This window comes from Tamandua tetradactyla, chromosome 1 (assembly GCF_023851605.1).
Source record: "Tamandua tetradactyla isolate mTamTet1 chromosome 1, mTamTet1.pri, whole genome shotgun sequence".
Classification (NCBI taxonomy): Eukaryota; Metazoa; Chordata; class Mammalia; order Pilosa; family Myrmecophagidae; genus Tamandua; species Tamandua tetradactyla.
This window is the reverse complement of record NC_135327.1, coordinates 218180135-218197176: the sequence shown is the minus strand read 5'-3', so window position 1 is coordinate 218197176 and position 17042 is coordinate 218180135. Positions and strand designations below refer to the sequence as shown.

The 17042-nt window shown below is 42.4% G+C and overlaps 1 protein-coding gene across 3 annotated transcripts in view; it reads right to left on the bottom strand.

Moving 5' to 3' along the window:
- Positions 1-17042, bottom strand: part of ITGB1 (integrin subunit beta 1) — a 114862-nt gene that overhangs the window by 46764 nt on the left and 51056 nt on the right. For 2 of the 3 annotated variants that reach the window (XM_077152121.1, XM_077152125.1), the window contains exon 1: positions 6142-6252. The exons of the other annotated variant lie outside the window; for it this stretch is intronic. The gene's annotated coding sequence lies outside the window, so the exon portion shown is untranslated. Of the gene's footprint in view, positions 1-6141; positions 6253-17042 lie in introns of those variants that run through there. 3 annotated transcript variants of the gene reach the window in all.

The window sequence follows — 17042 nt, the reverse complement described above, 5'->3', positions numbered from 1 at the left end:
TAAGTCCTTTGAGTAGATACCTAGCAGTGGTATTGCTGGGTCGTAATCCATTCTGCCAGTCTATGTCTTTTGATTGGGGAATTCAGTCCATTAACTTTTAGTGTTATTACTGTTTGGATAATATTTTCCTCTACCATTTTGGCTTTTGTATTATATATATCATATCTGATTTTCCTTCTTTCTACACTTTACTCCATACCTCTCTCTTCTGTCTTTTCGTATCTGACTCTAGTGCTCCCTTTAGTATTTCTTGCAGAGCTGGTCTTTTGGTCACAAATTCTTTCAGTGACTTTTTGTCTATAAATGTTTTAATTTCTCCTTCATTTTTGAAGGACAATTTTGCTGGATATAGGAGTCTTGGTTGGCAGTTTTTCTCTTTTAGTATTTTAAATATATCATCCCACTGTCTTCTAGCTTCCATGGTCCCTGCTGAGAAATCTACACACAGTCTTATTGGGTTTCCCTTGTATGTGACAGATTGTTTTTCTCTTGTTGCTTTCAAGATCCTCTCTTTCTCTTTGACCTCTGACATTCTAACTAGTAAGTGTCTTGGAGAACGCGTATTTGGGTCTATTCTCTTTGGGGTGCGCTGCACTTCTTGGATCTGTAATTTTAGGTCTTTCATAAGAGTTGGGAAATTTTCAGTGATAATTTCTTCCATTAGTTTTTCTCCTCCTTTTCCCTTCTCTTCTCCTTCTGGGACACCCACAACACGTGTATTTGTGCACTTCATATTGTCATTCAGTTCCCTGATCCCCTGCTCAAGTTTTTCCATTCTTTTCCCTATAGTTTCTGTTTCTTTTTGGAATTCAGATGTTCCATCCTCCAGTTCACTAATTGTAACTTCTGTCTCTTTAGATCTACCATTGTAGGTATCCATTGTTTATTCCATCTTTTCTACTTTGTCCTTCACTCCCATAAGTTCTGTGATTTGTTTTTTCAGATTTTCTATTTCTTCTTTTTGTTCAGCCCATGTCTTCTTCATGTCCTCCCTCAATTTATTGATTTGGTTTTTGAAGAGGTTTTCTATTTCTGTTCGTATATTCAGCATTAGTTGTCTCACCTCCTGTATCTCATTTGAACTATTGGTTTGTTCCTTTGACTGGGCCATATCTTCAATTTTCCGAGCGTGATCCATTATTTTCTGCTGGTGTCTGGGCATTTGATCAGATTTCCCTGGGTGTGGGACCCGGCTGGTTGAAAGGTTTTTCTGTGAAATCTCTGGGCTCTGTTTTTCTTTTCCTGCCCAGTAGGTGGCGCTCGTGGTGCTCGTCTGTCTGCGGGTCCCACCAGTAAAAGATGCTATGGCTCCTTTAACTTGCCAATCCGAATCTCGCAGTCGGCCCGGGAAACCGCGCATGGAGGGGGGTTGCCAGCCACCGCGGCTTGGGGGAGTACCGGTCCAAACTGCCCAGCTGGCCCGAGATGCCAAGTGTGGTGGGAGGGCCCCGCTATCCAACGTTCCCAGTCGGACCGGGAAGCCACGTGTGTGGAAGGAACCCAGGTCGCCAGCCGCCCTGGCCCAGGAAAGAGCGCACCCCTCGGGTATCTCACCGCAGCGGATTCTCCCTGCCCGTTCAGCCGTTGCAGAATGGGGTACGCTGTCTTTTTGGTCTCTGTCATGGCTCCGGGAGCTGTTTCGCATTGTTTCTGTTTCTTTAGTTGCTGTTCTGGAGGAGGAACCAAGACCCGCGCGTCTTACTAAGCCGCCATCTTCTCCGGAAGTAGCAGCAGAATTCTTGCCTGCCATGCCGGAGGCCAGGGTTCAACTCCCCATACCTGCCCACGCCGGGGGGGGGTGGGGGAATCCCAACATTCTCTATCCATCATTTCCCTTCCCTCCAGTCCCAACCAGCACCACCCCCTCAGCTACACTGTCTACCTAGGTGAATGGCACCACCTAGAAGCCCCTGGCAGAAGCCTGTGAACATCAGATTCCTTCCTATTTCTCACACACCTAGTCCTATCAATTCTACCTCCAGATATAGTTCTTACACACCACCCAAATCATCCCCTCCTCCAGGGACTGCCAAAATTTTTTAGTGATCATCTTTATCACTAAAGAAATTTTGAGCACACATACCCAAAATTTATGCACATTTATTTATAAATTAAAATTCATGTACTTCTAATATTATGAAGTCAACAAAAATTTTGAACTTTACAAATATTTTCATCCTGCCCTCTAGTGGGTTCCAGTGGAGACTGATCCTTACAGGTAAAAAATATAGAGGGTTATATTTATATAATATGCATGTGTGTGTATATATACCATGTATATGTATCTATATACACACACACACAAATATGTACATCTTTTCACATGCACATATACACATCTATTTCAAAAGTTGATGTAAACATACTTTAACATATTGCTAAATATAGTTCATCTATCTTATAAAGCCACAAACCAAATTAAAGTTTAAAGGTAGCTGACTTCTAAGAAATCACACTATATTGTTTTACAAATAAAACCTAACTCTGTCTAAGTCTTAACATTATCTATTTTTAAAAAGATTAGAAATTTACAAACTATATTTGGCTTTGGTTGCATACAGCTTCTGTAGAAGACAACACATTTTTTTCACCTAACTACTGAAAGATTCAAAGGTTGCTAATAGCTTGGGTTTTATGGACTATACCTCCTTTCATCTAGGTACACTCTATAACACATTCTTTCTGTCTTTGACAGCAGAAGATACGCTGCCATGTCAGGATCCAGAAGACTAATTTACTATTCTCCACCCTTATTCCTGCCAATCTATTCCCTCTATACTATGACTCCCACGCTGCCAAAAAAAAAAAAAAAGACAAAATCCCACAACATATAACCAAAGTTAAAATAGACAATGTTATTATAATCCTCTAAGATTCCACTATAACACATTTATATTAAATGCATATTTCACCTCCAGCCTCTAAATTTAAAAATGACCTTGGCAAGCTGAGTTACTCAACTTATTAGGGTTAACGAAGCATAAGGCACGGTCAGTCTACAGAAGAAAGCATAAAAACAATAAAGAGCAAACTAGATTAAAAATTATAAAGACAGCTTCTACTTTCTCTTTCTGAATCAGTAAAAACTTTCTAAATGGTCCCTACGCAGGGAAGGAGGAAGGCAAATCTGGCTTCCAAAGATACATGCATCTTGAAAGTCAACTGGAATATAACAAGAACATCAAATATCCACACTGTGAACATCAGAAATCAAAAGGCTTTAGAAAGACGTACAGCGGAGTCAATTGCTGCTAAGGTAAATGTCACTGATGGGAAGCAATGAGCTTAATCATCTTCCTAAAAACTGCTCCATTCAACTGATTAACACGTTCTAACATAAGATATTAATGTTCAAAAAGATTTTTGTTTGTTTTTCAAATGAGATGAATGTAAGATTAGTGTGCTTTACTTAACAGTTAATACCTGCACTGAGTGACATGCAGAGTCACCTCTAAGCAGGTAGATTCCGACATGCAGAGTAGAGTGGGGAAATCTAAAAATTAACAACAGTCCACTTGAATTCTCTCTCAGATAAATTTAGCTTGTCACACATTCAGAAATTTAAATTCTATAGACCTCAAAAGTTCTCTGAAACTTTTACCAGTTACAAGATATGTCTCAATTAATCTCTCTAGAAGTGTAGTTAACAAAGTAAACCAGTCCTCGTAACACAACATAAAAGAAAAAATATTTTCTTCAGACAGACTACTCTGCTATCGCCATACGCTATAAGCCATAATATATCTGACAAGGAGCCAAAAACTATAAAAGATATTTAGGTGGCAAACATTCTTTTGAATACTAACACATATTAAACTGTTTGACTAATTTTCATTATTATAAAGTGATCAGCCTCCCCCAGAGTTGCTTCTGGAGTTAGGAACCGATCAACACCAACATAGAACCGCGTATTCTTGTAGTAACGGTAATTTGGGCGCACACAAATTACACGGGCCAGAAAGTAAAAAAGAAAGCCATCTGATAGTTAAAATTACTAATCCAGTGATTTTCAAAATTTTCAATTCTGTATTTTTCATGTGCAGAATGGTGAGAGGATTAGGAAATAACCTTAATAAAGATCTTAACATTCTGTTAAAAAAAAAATCAACATCACAAACACTTATGATTTTAGGTCTATGAAGTCAACATAGATGACTTAATTTGGAGTTTATTTGCTTTCTGTTTACAGAAGCAAAGGATTAACCACATTGCCTGTATTTTTTTTACTGGCATTCTCATAACATCTTCCATTTTATATTGAATTTTAGATACATAAAATGGCTTTCTCCCCAAGTGCCTTTAGCAAAATATCAATCTGTCTGATGTTTTCTATTTATTACTTCATCTTCAGTCATTCCTTTAAAATCGATCAATGAATCAAAATTATTTTAAATTATGAGCACTGTGGTGGGAGTCCTGTTTCCTTTTGGCCTTGATGTCCCAATATTCCAACTAAAATTCCTAAATCATTGCTAAAAAGGATCTATTATACAACCTTTGTAAATGCTATGTGCAAGTTAAGGTGCTCAAAATTCACTTAGCGTTTATTATTTTAGCATCATCAAAACAATAATTAAAAAGTAACTAACAACTCAGTAATTCTACCCACCAAAATATCTATGTGGAATACAGACCCAAAGAAATCTTACTCAGGACTTTACTGACTGCATTTTGAGATTTTTAAAAAGTGTTTTAATATAACTAGAGCGGTAGAAAAGGAGTCAATATTTATTGATTATCTACTATAAGCTAGGTGTTTTACATTTGATATTCACAAAGATTCTGAGATTAGGGAGGGTCACTTGAGGCTCAAACAGGGGCTCTGTGGCTGGACTCCTTTGGGTCTCCCCTAACTGGCTGGGAGACCACAAGCCGATTACTATGCTCCCTGTGCCTCGGTTTCTTCATCTGTAAAACGGAATTTAAAATAGTACCTACCTCATAGGATTATTTCCAGGAGTAAATGAGATGATGTGTGTAAAGTGCCAAGAGCCGGGCAGGGCACTTGCTCGCTGTCAATCTTGTAATAATTATTATTTTTTATTATTGTAGGTATACTTGTTCCCACTTTACAGATCAGGAAGTAAAAGCTTAGAGTAACTTAACTGATGATCTAGCGCTGAGGGTTGACTCAAAGCACAAACATGAGGTCATAAGAATTGTACAGGCGTTAAATTTTGGGATTCTGATAAATCCAGCCTGTGTAAGCAACCAGCACCCAGCACAGGAAATGGCCCTTAGGAAGGGTATCGAGCACGCGGCGGGCAATGGACCTGGCGGGTAGCGGAGGGGCCGAAGAAGGGGCGCCCAGGGGCGGTTTGCGTACTTTATACCTATAAATACTGTTAAGTGAAAAGCACACGCCTCCAGCGCGCCGCCTTTCCCTAAGAGCCAACGTCTCCCCTGGGGCCTAGCCCACAGTTCTTCCCAGTGCCAGGGTTCAACTCCTGGAAGAGGGACGCACAAACTGCTCTCCCGGTCGCCGGGGCTGATCACTCGGCTCCACGCTGCTCTGAGTAAAAGCAGCGAGCGGTGGAAATAAAGACAAAGGGCTATAGGAGTCTTCACGGACCGGCCAGAGTCCAGGGATTTGGCGAGGGGCGCGTCCCGCCCGCAGAAGGCCTCGACCCGCCTCCTCACCTGCACTCCCGGACCGCGCGCCCCGCACCGCGCGGGACTCCGCGGCTCAGCGCGGGGGGCTCAGGCCACCAACCGGAGAGGGGCGCTAGGAAGGACAGGAGCTTCGCGGCTTGTCGCGGACCCCCACCCCGCCGGCTTGACAGCGTTCAGAGCCGCGACCCTCCGCTCAGGACCCGGGCGCCGGGCAGGACGGGGTCACCGCAGCGGGCGCGGGACTGGGAACACCTGGGTCGGAACCGGGCTGAAGAGCCGCAGGAGCGGACGCCAAGTCCGCGAAGGGCAAAAGAGGGCGGAGAGCGGCGGCGCCGGGGCTGCCTTTTGGAGCGCACAGGCAGGACCCACCCCCCGACACACACAGGCCCCCTTGCCCCAGCGCGGCTGCCCCCTCGCCCCACACAAAGGTCCAGGCCTGGACGTGGCGGGCGGTCCAAAGTCCGGCCGCCCAGTGGAGCCCGAGGCTGCGGCCCCCGACCGCCGCTCGGAGCCCTGAGGCGGCCCTACCTTCTCCGGGCGGCGTCCGGGCCCGGGGCGCGGTCGGGTCGGGCCTGCTGCTCCGCGCCTCCGCTCGGCCTATCCGCGGGCTGGCGCGGCCTCCGGGGTCTCGGGCGGCGGCGGGCGGTGGCTCCTCCTCCTCGGGGGCGGGAGGAGGGGACACCACGGCTGGAGCCGCCTCCCCGCAGGAAACGGCCCCCGGTACCGCCTCCTGCGCCGCGGCCGCCGCCGCCGCCTTCTCCCTCCGGAAACGCATTCCTCCCGGGCTCCGTCGGCCGCGCCCGCAGCGGGAAGGAGGAGGGGGTGGAGAAGAAGGAGGAGGAAGGAAGCCGTGGTCCGGGTCAAAGGAGCAGCCTGGGCGCGAGTGGGCCTTGGGGTGGCCGCGGGGGGCGGGGAAAGGGACTCGGCGGAGGCCTGCGCGGTGCCTCGGTCTCCTCTCCTGAGGGAGGGATTTGAGTGGGTGTGCTCCGAGGCCCCCACGGCCCTGGCCAGCTGTAATAGCCTCGCAGGAGACAAGGCCCCAAGGGAACCTGGGGCTGGACTCTCCTTTGAAAGTTCACAGCCCAGGTCTGCCCCGTTTTGAGCACTTGGGGTCCCGCGTCCTGGGGGCCCCCAAGTTCCAGGCAAATAAGGACGGTAGTCACCCACCCACGGGGCACCGTGGGACCCAAAACAAAGTCCTCCTCGTGGAAGCGAATGAGCTAAAGCCAATAGTATGTTTCTGGAGTGACAGTTCAACCAAGAAGCAAGTTTGCTTGACTGTGTCTATGAGAAAGGTGGAGATCAGGAAGGAGGTGGGTGCCAAAGAAGATGGGGATAAGAGGAAGTATCTGGTGGGTGAACATTGGCTAGTTGCTTTTGATAGGTTTATCTGGAGGCCTATTTATGAAGAACGGGTGAGAAAAAACATTTCATCCTTGAGAGTAGAGTTTTGCTTCTCTTCACCACCTTTTTAGTAGGCTGGAGATGAGGAATGGAGGGCTATTGAAAAGAGAAGGGAAACATTCAGTTATGAGAATGGCTGGGCACGTTTTGATGAGAGGACTGAAACCTGTACCAACCAGCATCATATTGAAACCCAGTAATTCAGAACTTGTTGCTGGCAAGCTGCCATCCTGTTAGCAGAAAATGGTATGAGTTGCCACCTGGTGAGCTGCAGCAGGCTATTGGGAATAGAGCTCAAATGGTCAGATTTATGAAACTGAGGATTGTTTCAGTTGTGGGAGATTAGAGGCCAAGATACCTATTTGGCTGCCAGTAGTAAACAATATAAGAAAAAATAAAGCAGTCCCATCTAGGAAAAAATTGTGCATTATTCACCAGCAAAATTGAACCTTTTGGTTAGCCAGTCTCTAAAGACTTATGACAAACGTGCATTTTCCTCACTTAATTGATGACCAAAGGTAAGAGGCTGAATGACATTTCCTTCATAATATCCCAATGGTAAAGCTCCACTAGAGTTCTTGAATCTTAGGTAATGGTTTTACTCCTGTTTAGAATTCATCAGAACTGGCCCAGTCTCAGCACAGGAGAACCTATAGGTCAAAGCATAAAGATTAATTGATCTGTGCTTGGTTTGCACTACATATTCCAGAATTGTCTTCCTGTTTGTGACTTGGGAAGGCACTGGCAACCTTTGTCACGAGAACATAAAGAGGTTTACATTTACACAACTCTTTAAGTTCCTCAAGAGGGGGACTTAATCATTTAAAACTCCAGTGTAAGGACCCAGGGCCAGCCTGCACCCTCCTTCCTCTGTTTTGAGGGCAAGTCACTCAGCCACCTGCATGACCAGGACAAATGTTAAAGGTGGAAGAATGTAAAACTCCCCTCCCCTAGTCACTGTTGGTAACCAGCTCTCTCTGGACTCTGGTAAATCTATCAAGAGTTGGTTGTGACCAAATCTCAGCGTCTGCTTATATCACACCCTTGGCATTCCATTCTCTTGGTTTTGGGTGGGATGTAGACTTCCGTTTCCCAACAGCACCACTGGGTAGAATTATCCTCCTGTTCCTAAGTCCCTAATTAAAATTCATGGGTAATTTTCTGTCCAGCATGTTCTTTGGTCTGGGAGTTGTTCTGGGCAGGAACGCCAGTGTCACTCATGGTTCCAGGACACATAGTAGGGGCTCAGCTAATGTTTGATAAATGAGCAAAGGAATTCTTTTGCTCCCCTGGGACTGGGCTAGCCCATTTAACTAAACTCAAGGAAGAGGAATAATTTACAGATGTCATGAATTTTGAGGAAAAAAGAAATTTTTTAAAATTCTCTAAAAAACAGCAGTAGTTGGTTAAATGTATGACTCTACTTGTGACTTCATGCAAATATTAATTATCTATAATATTAATAGATGGACAGTTAGCAAATTATAAAATTTATGATATTTCTAACCAGGTTGATGCTATGGTTATGTTCTGGTGTCAACTTGGTCAACTGATGATGCCCAGTTGTCTAATCAGACAAGCACTGGCCTAACCATTGCTGCAAAGATATTTCATAGCTGGTTGATAAATAGAAGGCTGGTGTATCAAATCATCAGTCAGTTGATTGTGTCTGTGGCTGATTACATCTGTGATCAACTAAGGCACATCTCTCACCAATTAGATAATTCAATCAGCTGAAGCCTTTTTAAGGAAGAAGAGACTTTTTCACTGCTTCTTCAGTTAGTGAGCCTCTCCTGTGGAGTTTATCCAGACCCTTCTTCGGAGCTGCCACCTACATAGCCTGCCCTGCAGATTTTGGACTTCCACAGTTGCATGAGACATCTTCATAAATCTCATATATACAGATATCCCCTACTGGTTCTGTTTCTCTAGAGAACTCTGACTAATACAGCTTGGTACCGGGAGTGGTTCTTGAGAAACAGAATCTTAAAAATGGTTTTTAAGATTTATAATTGGTTTTCTACTCTAATTAAACTCAGAGGAAAAGAGAAATTTTAAAAATATATTCTCTAAAAAAAGCAGCAGTTGGTTGGACATATTACTCTACTTGTGACTTCATGCAAATATTCATTAACTATAATATTAATAGATGGATAGTTAGCAAATTATAAAATTTATGATATTTCTAACAAGGTTGATGTGATGGTTACATTTCCAATAATCAAGATGACACTGACATTCCATAGGGTGAGTTGGCAAGAGAGATAGGCAAAATGCCACCATTAGACTCTGCAAGGCTCTGGGTGAGTATGTTTTTGACACCTTAACAGAGTTCTGTGGAATTAAGAGGTATAATGATGTTAGCTGGTTGTTTTTAGATATTCCAGATATGGTGACCAGGCAAAGGGAAGAGCTGAAGGCTTCAAATTTGCAACTTAAGAAAAGCTAACTACCAAATTCATCTGGAAGGGAAAGAGACCCCGAATAGCTAATAGCATCCTAAAAAGGAAGAACGAAGTGGGAGGATTAACACTCCCTGACTTTAAAATCTATTATAAAGCCACAGTGGTCAAAAGAGCATAGTACTGGCACAAAGACAGAAGCATTGACCAATGATATCAAACGAGAGTGCAGAAATAGACCACCAGATCTATGGTCAACTGATTTTTGACCAGGCCCCCAAATCCTCTGAACTGGGACAAAATAGTCTTTTTAATAGCTGCGCAAGGAAGAACTGGATATTAATAGCCAAGAGAATGAAAGAGGACCCCTATCGTACACACTACACAAAAATCAACTCAAAGTGGATCAGACACCTAAATATTACCATAATTACAATATTACCTAAATAGTACCATAAAAGTTCCAGAATAAAATGTAGGGGAACATCTTCAAGACCTAGTAATAGGAGGTAGCTTCCTAACTTGATGCCCAAAGCACAAACAACAAAAGAAAAACTAGATAAATGGGAGCTCTTCAAAATCAAATGCTTCTGCACCTCCAAAGACTTTGTCAAAAAGGTGAAGAGACAGCCAACTCAATGGGAGAAAATATTTGGAAATCACATATCAGGCAAAGGTTTGATTTCCTGTATATACAAAGAAATCATAAAACTCAACAACAAAAGAACAAACAGCCCAATTATAAAATGGGCTAAAGATATGAATAGGCATCTTTCTGAAGAGCAAATATAGATGGTTCAAAAGCACATGAAGAGATGTTCATTTTCCTTGACTATAAGGGAAATGCAGATCAAGACTACAATGAGATACCACCTTACACCTATAAGAACGGCTGCTATTAAACAGGAAGCTATAAATGTTGGAAAGGTTGTGGAGAAACTGGGACACTTATGCACTGCTGGTGGGAATGTATAATGGTGCAGCCACTATGGAAGACTGTTTGGCAGTTCCTTAGGAAACTAAATATTGAGTTGCCCTATGACCCAGCAATAGCACTATTTGGTATATACTCAAAAGAGCTGAAAGCAATGACACAAACAGACATTTGCACTCTGATATTCATAGCAGCGTTGTTCACAATCACCAAAAGATGGAAACAAACCAATGCCCATCAACAGACGAGTGGATCAAGAAAATGTGGTGTATACATACGATGGAATATTATGCAGCAGTAAGACAAAATGACGTCCCGAAGCACATAACAAGATGAATGAGCCTTGAGGACATAATGCTGAGCAAAATTACCCAGACACAAAAGGATAGATACTGTATGATTCCACTTTTATGACCAGCATAAAGGTATAATCAGAGGCTTATAATACTGAATATAGGGGACTTAGAGATACATAGAAACTAGAGATGGGTGAACCATTAGCTAATGAGGTTGAACTCCAATATAAGGGAATAATAGGAGTGAAGGTGATTTCCTAGTGGGCCTAAAAGTAATATTACCATATTGAAGATGAACAAGATTGAAAGGGGTTATATAGACCTACATGTCCCACTGATTCACACTAGAAATATGAATGAGTTCTCATAAGAATTGCTTCAAAGATATGATTCTTATATAAAGAGTGTTTAAGTCCAGGGTACAGGGGGAAAACCACTATTGCATGCTATGAGCTATGTTCAGAAGGAAACCATCAGCACTACCACGGCAACAGCAGAGGTAAATAATGGGGTGAGGGACAAGAGTTAAGAGGAGGTTTAGATTTCCTATTTGGCAAGGGTATGTTCATTTGTTTTCTTTCTCTTGGGAACAATGGAATTATCTAAAATTGAGAATTGTTGATGAATTGTGGACTTTGAGCCTTCTCTGTGATGCCCAATGAATGCACTGACGGAGAAGTAGATCAGCGAACGATGCTGTTTACATATGAACGAAGGTTGTGATGCTACAAAAAGGAACAGAGTCGTGAGGCATGCAATGATGTGAATGAACATGTGGGATATCTGGTGAGACAAAATAAGCAAGAAACAAAAAGAACAACAATGGTATGGTCACCTTTAGAAAATGCTTATAAGCTTTTAGAGTAGACACATTAAGTCCAGAGTGGTGATTATCATTTCTGGATTTTGAGAAGCTGTTTTATATATATAACCTGATATTTAGAGATAAGAACAAAGCCAAACAGTTTGGGGTTAAAGTAATTCAGAACATAGGGTTAAGGAAGACAGTGTCTTTATTTTAGAACCACACATATTCTTTGAGACCAATGGAAGAAAAGTTTATTTGATCTGGAACTGAAATTTCCAGATTCAACCTATCCGTATAGCTCATTTGAACAATTGAAACACAGGGAACACCAAATAAGAAAGAGTTCCTTTTATCCTGTATAGATTATTGTAATTCCTGGAAACATCCTAGAGTATATTAAGCAGATAATCAAAAAGCATTGGCAAAGTCCCCTGAAGGGGGTGGGGGGTGGGAGAAGGAATATGGAACTATTAAACCTTACTATCAGGGAATCCCGATACTGTGTCAAACTTTAGGGACACCCAAATCAATAGGCCATGCCCTTTATCAGAATGCTTACTCTTGTGAAGCTTATGTAGGTAGCGGAGAAGCTTAGACTACGTATAGGCATGCCTAAGAGTTACTTCTGGAGGACCTCTATTGTTGCTCAGATGTGGCCTCCGTCTCTCTAAGCCCACCTCCGCAAATGAAATCATGGCCCTCACCCCTACATGGGACATGACTTCCAGGGGTGAAAGTCTCCCTGGCAACATGGGAGAGGACTCCCAGGGATGAATCCAGACTTGGCACCATGGGATCAACAATTCCATCCTAACCAAAAGAAGTGTAATTAATAAAGCATCAGTGGCAGAGAGAGTTCAAATAGAGTCGAGAGGCTACTCTGGAGGTTGCTCATACGCAAGCTTCAGTTAGACCTTGCTACCTATCATGACCTTTCCATTCCCAACCAAGACCATTCCAGCCAATCCTAAAGAACACTTAGGGCAATATATAAGATTCCACAAGGGTTCCATCCACTAGAGTAACTTTCCAGAAACCTACAACCTCCAGATGGGTCCCTGGTCCAAATAAGTCCTGAAACCTAGCCCAGCCTCTCCAGAACATCAGATAACTCCATTTCCCTACCCTATATTAGTGACAGACCCTTCCAATATGAAAAATTTAGATTTGCCATAGCCCAAACACCCCTAAAGAGAGGTATGGAAAGATCAAAGGTGATGGTGGAGTTATACAGAGATGATAGGATTTTACTAATGAATATGAATGCTGAAACATTAAATTGATATCTCTTTTAGTAACCAGTATTTTAGAGCAACTAAAAGTAAAAACCTAAAATTGTGAAATTGTAACCCATGTCAAAGTCTGAAATATGTTCTACAACTAATTGTGGTGCTGTGCTTTGAAATTTATAGCTTGTTTGTATACATGTTATTTTTCATGTAAAAAGAAGGAAAAAAAGTCAATTGTGATTAAAAAGTATTTAAGCCCTCTAGCCTCCTGTATTCTGGAGCAGCTACCCTGAAAAATATGAGAGGATCGTATAGTAGCCCATGACAATCTCTGGGATCTGTCCTGTAATCACTTGTTGAAGAGTGCTTTAAAAACTGTTGCTTTTTTATTTCTTTGTTTTATATATATATATGTATGTTATACAATAAGAAAAGTTTTTTAAAAATTTGCAACTTAAATACCATAAGAATGATGGAAATTTTCCATGTTTGCCCTGAAAAAAAAATCTTATTTTCTTGTGGTTGCAGACTTCAGATCTCTGAAACCAGACACAGAGTCTCATTGTGTGAGTAGCAGATTTACAACATAAACTAAAATCTCAACCTGGCAGGGTCTTTGCTGTTAAAGTAAGGGCTTTGATTGGAAAAGGATGGGATCCTAAAATGTGGGATGGGGATATATAGCTTGGTAATGATGGTGATGGGGAGATGAAGTCCTGGGATTTGCTGAGACTTTGCTGGGTAGACCTGTAATGGACTGCCCTGAGGAAAGAGCTTTTGGCCCTCCAGCCTGCCTAGAGAAAAGAGCTTCCTAGCCTCCAGTCTGCCCACAGGAGTCTGCCATCTGACCTCCACCTAATGAGATTAACACTTCAGTGCCTGCTAAACCTGTAACCACCTCCCGTGGGGAAACAGCCCTCACTCCTCTGTCTGAAGCAGCTAATTCTATTTCATCAGATGAAACTGCAACAGGATGCCCTGAGGTGATTGGCTTGAAAAACACGATTATTCTTTTCATGACCCACCCGTACCACCCCTCTTTTCTTCAAGACCTTTAACTAGACTAAACTTTCAGCAGGTGAGGTACAAAATGTGGCCCATGAGTAGATACACTATACTCCCAAAGCACTGCATGAGTTTTCCAATCTGTGTATATAGAAATCAGAGTAATATGTGTGGGAATGGATATTAAGAGTGTGGGATAATGGTGGAAAGAATATAAAATTGGATCAAGTTGAATTTATTGATAGGGGCTAAGCAAAGATTCTGCATTCAATGTTGTAGCTTCAAGGGGTTAAAAAGGTCATTAGAAATAGCAAGACAACAGAAAAAGAAATAAAATGATAATATAGAGAAAAAAATACAAAAAATATATAAAAAAACAAAAAACAAAACAAAAAAACTATAGCTCAGATGCAGCTATATTTGCTATTTCTTTTTCTAAATCAATGCAAATGTACTAAGAAATGATGATCATACATCTATGTGATGATATTAAGAATTACTGATTGTATATGTAGAATGGAATGATTTCTAAATGTTGTGTTAGTTAATTTTTTTTTAATTAAAAAAAAAAAGGTCATTAGACATTTGTTTGAATGGTTGACTGAAACATGGATCAAAAGATGGCTGATGTTACCTAAGGTCAAAATGCCAGAGCTACACTGGATTAATGTATATGAGGAGATGCAGAGGCTTAGAGAGATTGAAATGTTACAGTGGATTTATCACGAAAGACCTGCTCACACACCCCAAGAAAGTCCAGAGGACACATCTTTCACCAGAACCTTGAGAAATAAATTCATGAGACTAGCTCCATCATCCTGAAGAGCTCTGTAGTTGCCCTTTGCTGTAGGTTAGACATTACTATGGGAACTGCTGTCACTGAGAAGGAATCCTTAAACACAGTGGGGATGATTGGATCCCGAGTTGACAGAAGCCATGTGGTGACAGTTAATCACCATAGATAAAGTGCGTGTGGCCACCATAATGGACAGCAGACTCAAAGCAGCAGTCAAAATAATCTGTCTCCCAGAGAATTGTGATATTGGCTAGTAGATTATGGAGTACCTAGAAGTAAAATAGATGGGCAGTCTACTGAATTTTTGTTTGTGCTGTATAAGCAGAAATCTAGGCCAAGTGAATAGAAGTTTAACTTGAATTACAAAAACAGAGTCATGGCCCATTAATCAATTCCCAGACTTGAGACAGTTTATAGGCCCAGAGCCCCTTGAATGAGGGTAGGGCTGAGTACCCTTGGGAAAGACCCGTTTACACTGCCCTTCCTCCCAGCCTTTCCCAAAGAGACCTATGGCTTTTTACCAGGGTGACTGTGCCTTGGGGAAAAGGAAATGATCAGATATTTTGGGAATTATTAGACATTGGCTCAGAAGTGACACTAATTCCAGGAGACCCAAAACATCACTCTGGTCCACCAGTCAGAGTAGGGGCTTATGGAAGTCAAGAGATCAATGGAGTTTTATCTCAGGTCCATCTCACAGTGGGTCCAGTGGCTCCTCGGACCCATTCTGTGGTCATTACCCCAGTTCCAGAATGCATAATTAGAATCAGCATACTCAGAAACTGGTAGAATCCCCACATTCGTTCTCTGATATGTGGAGTGAGGGCTATTATAGTGGAAAGGCTAAATGGAAACCACTAGAACTGCCCCTACCTAGCAAAATAGTGAATGAGAAGCAATACTGGATTCCTAGAGGGATTACAGAGATTAGTGCCACTCTTAAGAACTTTGGAAGGGTGTAGGGGTGGTAATTCCCACCATATCCCCATTTAATTCTCCTTTTTGGCCTGTGAAGAAAACGGATGGGTCTTGGAAGATGACAGTGAATTACTATTAACGAGGTGATGACTCCAACTGCAGCTGCAATGTGGTATCATTGCTTGAGCACATCAACACATGGCCTGGTATCTTGTCCATAGGGACCTTGATCATTTCTCCCACCCATAAGATATCATAGTTGTTCATTATATTGATGAGATCATGTTGACTGGACCTAGTATGCAAGAAGTAGCAACTACTCTAAACTTATTGGTAAGGCATTTGCATGGCAGGGGATAGGAACTAAATCCAACAAAAATAGAGGGACCATTTACCTCAGAGAAATATCTAGGTGTCCAGTGTTGTGGGGCATGTCAAGATATCTCTTCTAAGGTGCAGGAGAATCTCTTGCCTCTGGCCCCTGCTATGACCAAAAAAGAAGCACAGTGCCTATCTGGCCTCTTTGGATTTTGGAGATAACATATTTCTCATTTGGGCATGCTACTCTGGCCTATTTACTGCCAGAAAAAGCTTCTAGTTTTAGTGGTGACTGGAACAAGAGGAGGCTCTGCAGCATTTCCAGGCTGCTGTGCAAGCTGTTCTGCCACTTGGGCCATATGATTCAGCAGATCCAATGGCGCAGCAAGTGTCAATGACAAATAGGGATGCTATCTGGAGCTTTTGGCAGGCCCCTATAGGAGAGTCAAAACCCAGACCCTGAGAATTTTGTAGTATCTGGTGCAGATAACTACTCTCCTTATGAGAAACAGCTTTTAGCCTGCTATTGGGCCTTAACAGAGACTGTACTCTTAACCATGGGCCATCGAGTTACCATGAGACCTGAGTTGCCTATCATGAACTAGGTGCTATCTGACCCACCAAGCCATAAGTTTGGGCATGCACAGCAGCACTCCATCATAAAATGGAAATGGTATATGAGATAGGGCTCGAGCAGGTCCTGATGGCACAAGTAAGTTACATGAGGAAGTGGCCCAAATGCCCATGGCCCCCACTCCTGCTACATTACCTTCTCTTTCCCAGACCAGAGCTATGGTCTCTTGGGGAGTTCCTTACAGTCAGTTGACTGAGGAAGAGAAAACTCGAGTCTGGTTTACAGATGGTTCTGCATGATATGCAGGGACCAATGAGATAACCTAATCGGTTGAAGGCTTTTTAAGGGAGAAGAGAGACTTTTTCACTGCTTCTTCAGTCAGCAAACATCTCCTATAGAGTTTGTCCAGACCCTTCATCAGACTATCCTATGGATTGTGGACTCTTCCATTCCACAGTTGCCTGAGACACCTTTATAAATCTCATATTTAACAGATATTTTCTGTTGGTTCTGTTTCTCTAGAGAATCCTGACTAATACAGTTGGCCAGTCATGCCATGCCAGGCAGGAAATCTAGTAAGTAGGAACAGTGCAAGTGACATCACGAGATAATAGCATGATAGAACATCAATTAGTATCTTGAATTCAAGACAAATCTATTCTCGACCTTTACATCTCCCAATTATTATAAATCATCTGCCACCTTATTAAAGTCATTATTGGGTCATAAAATTGTGTTGGCCTTA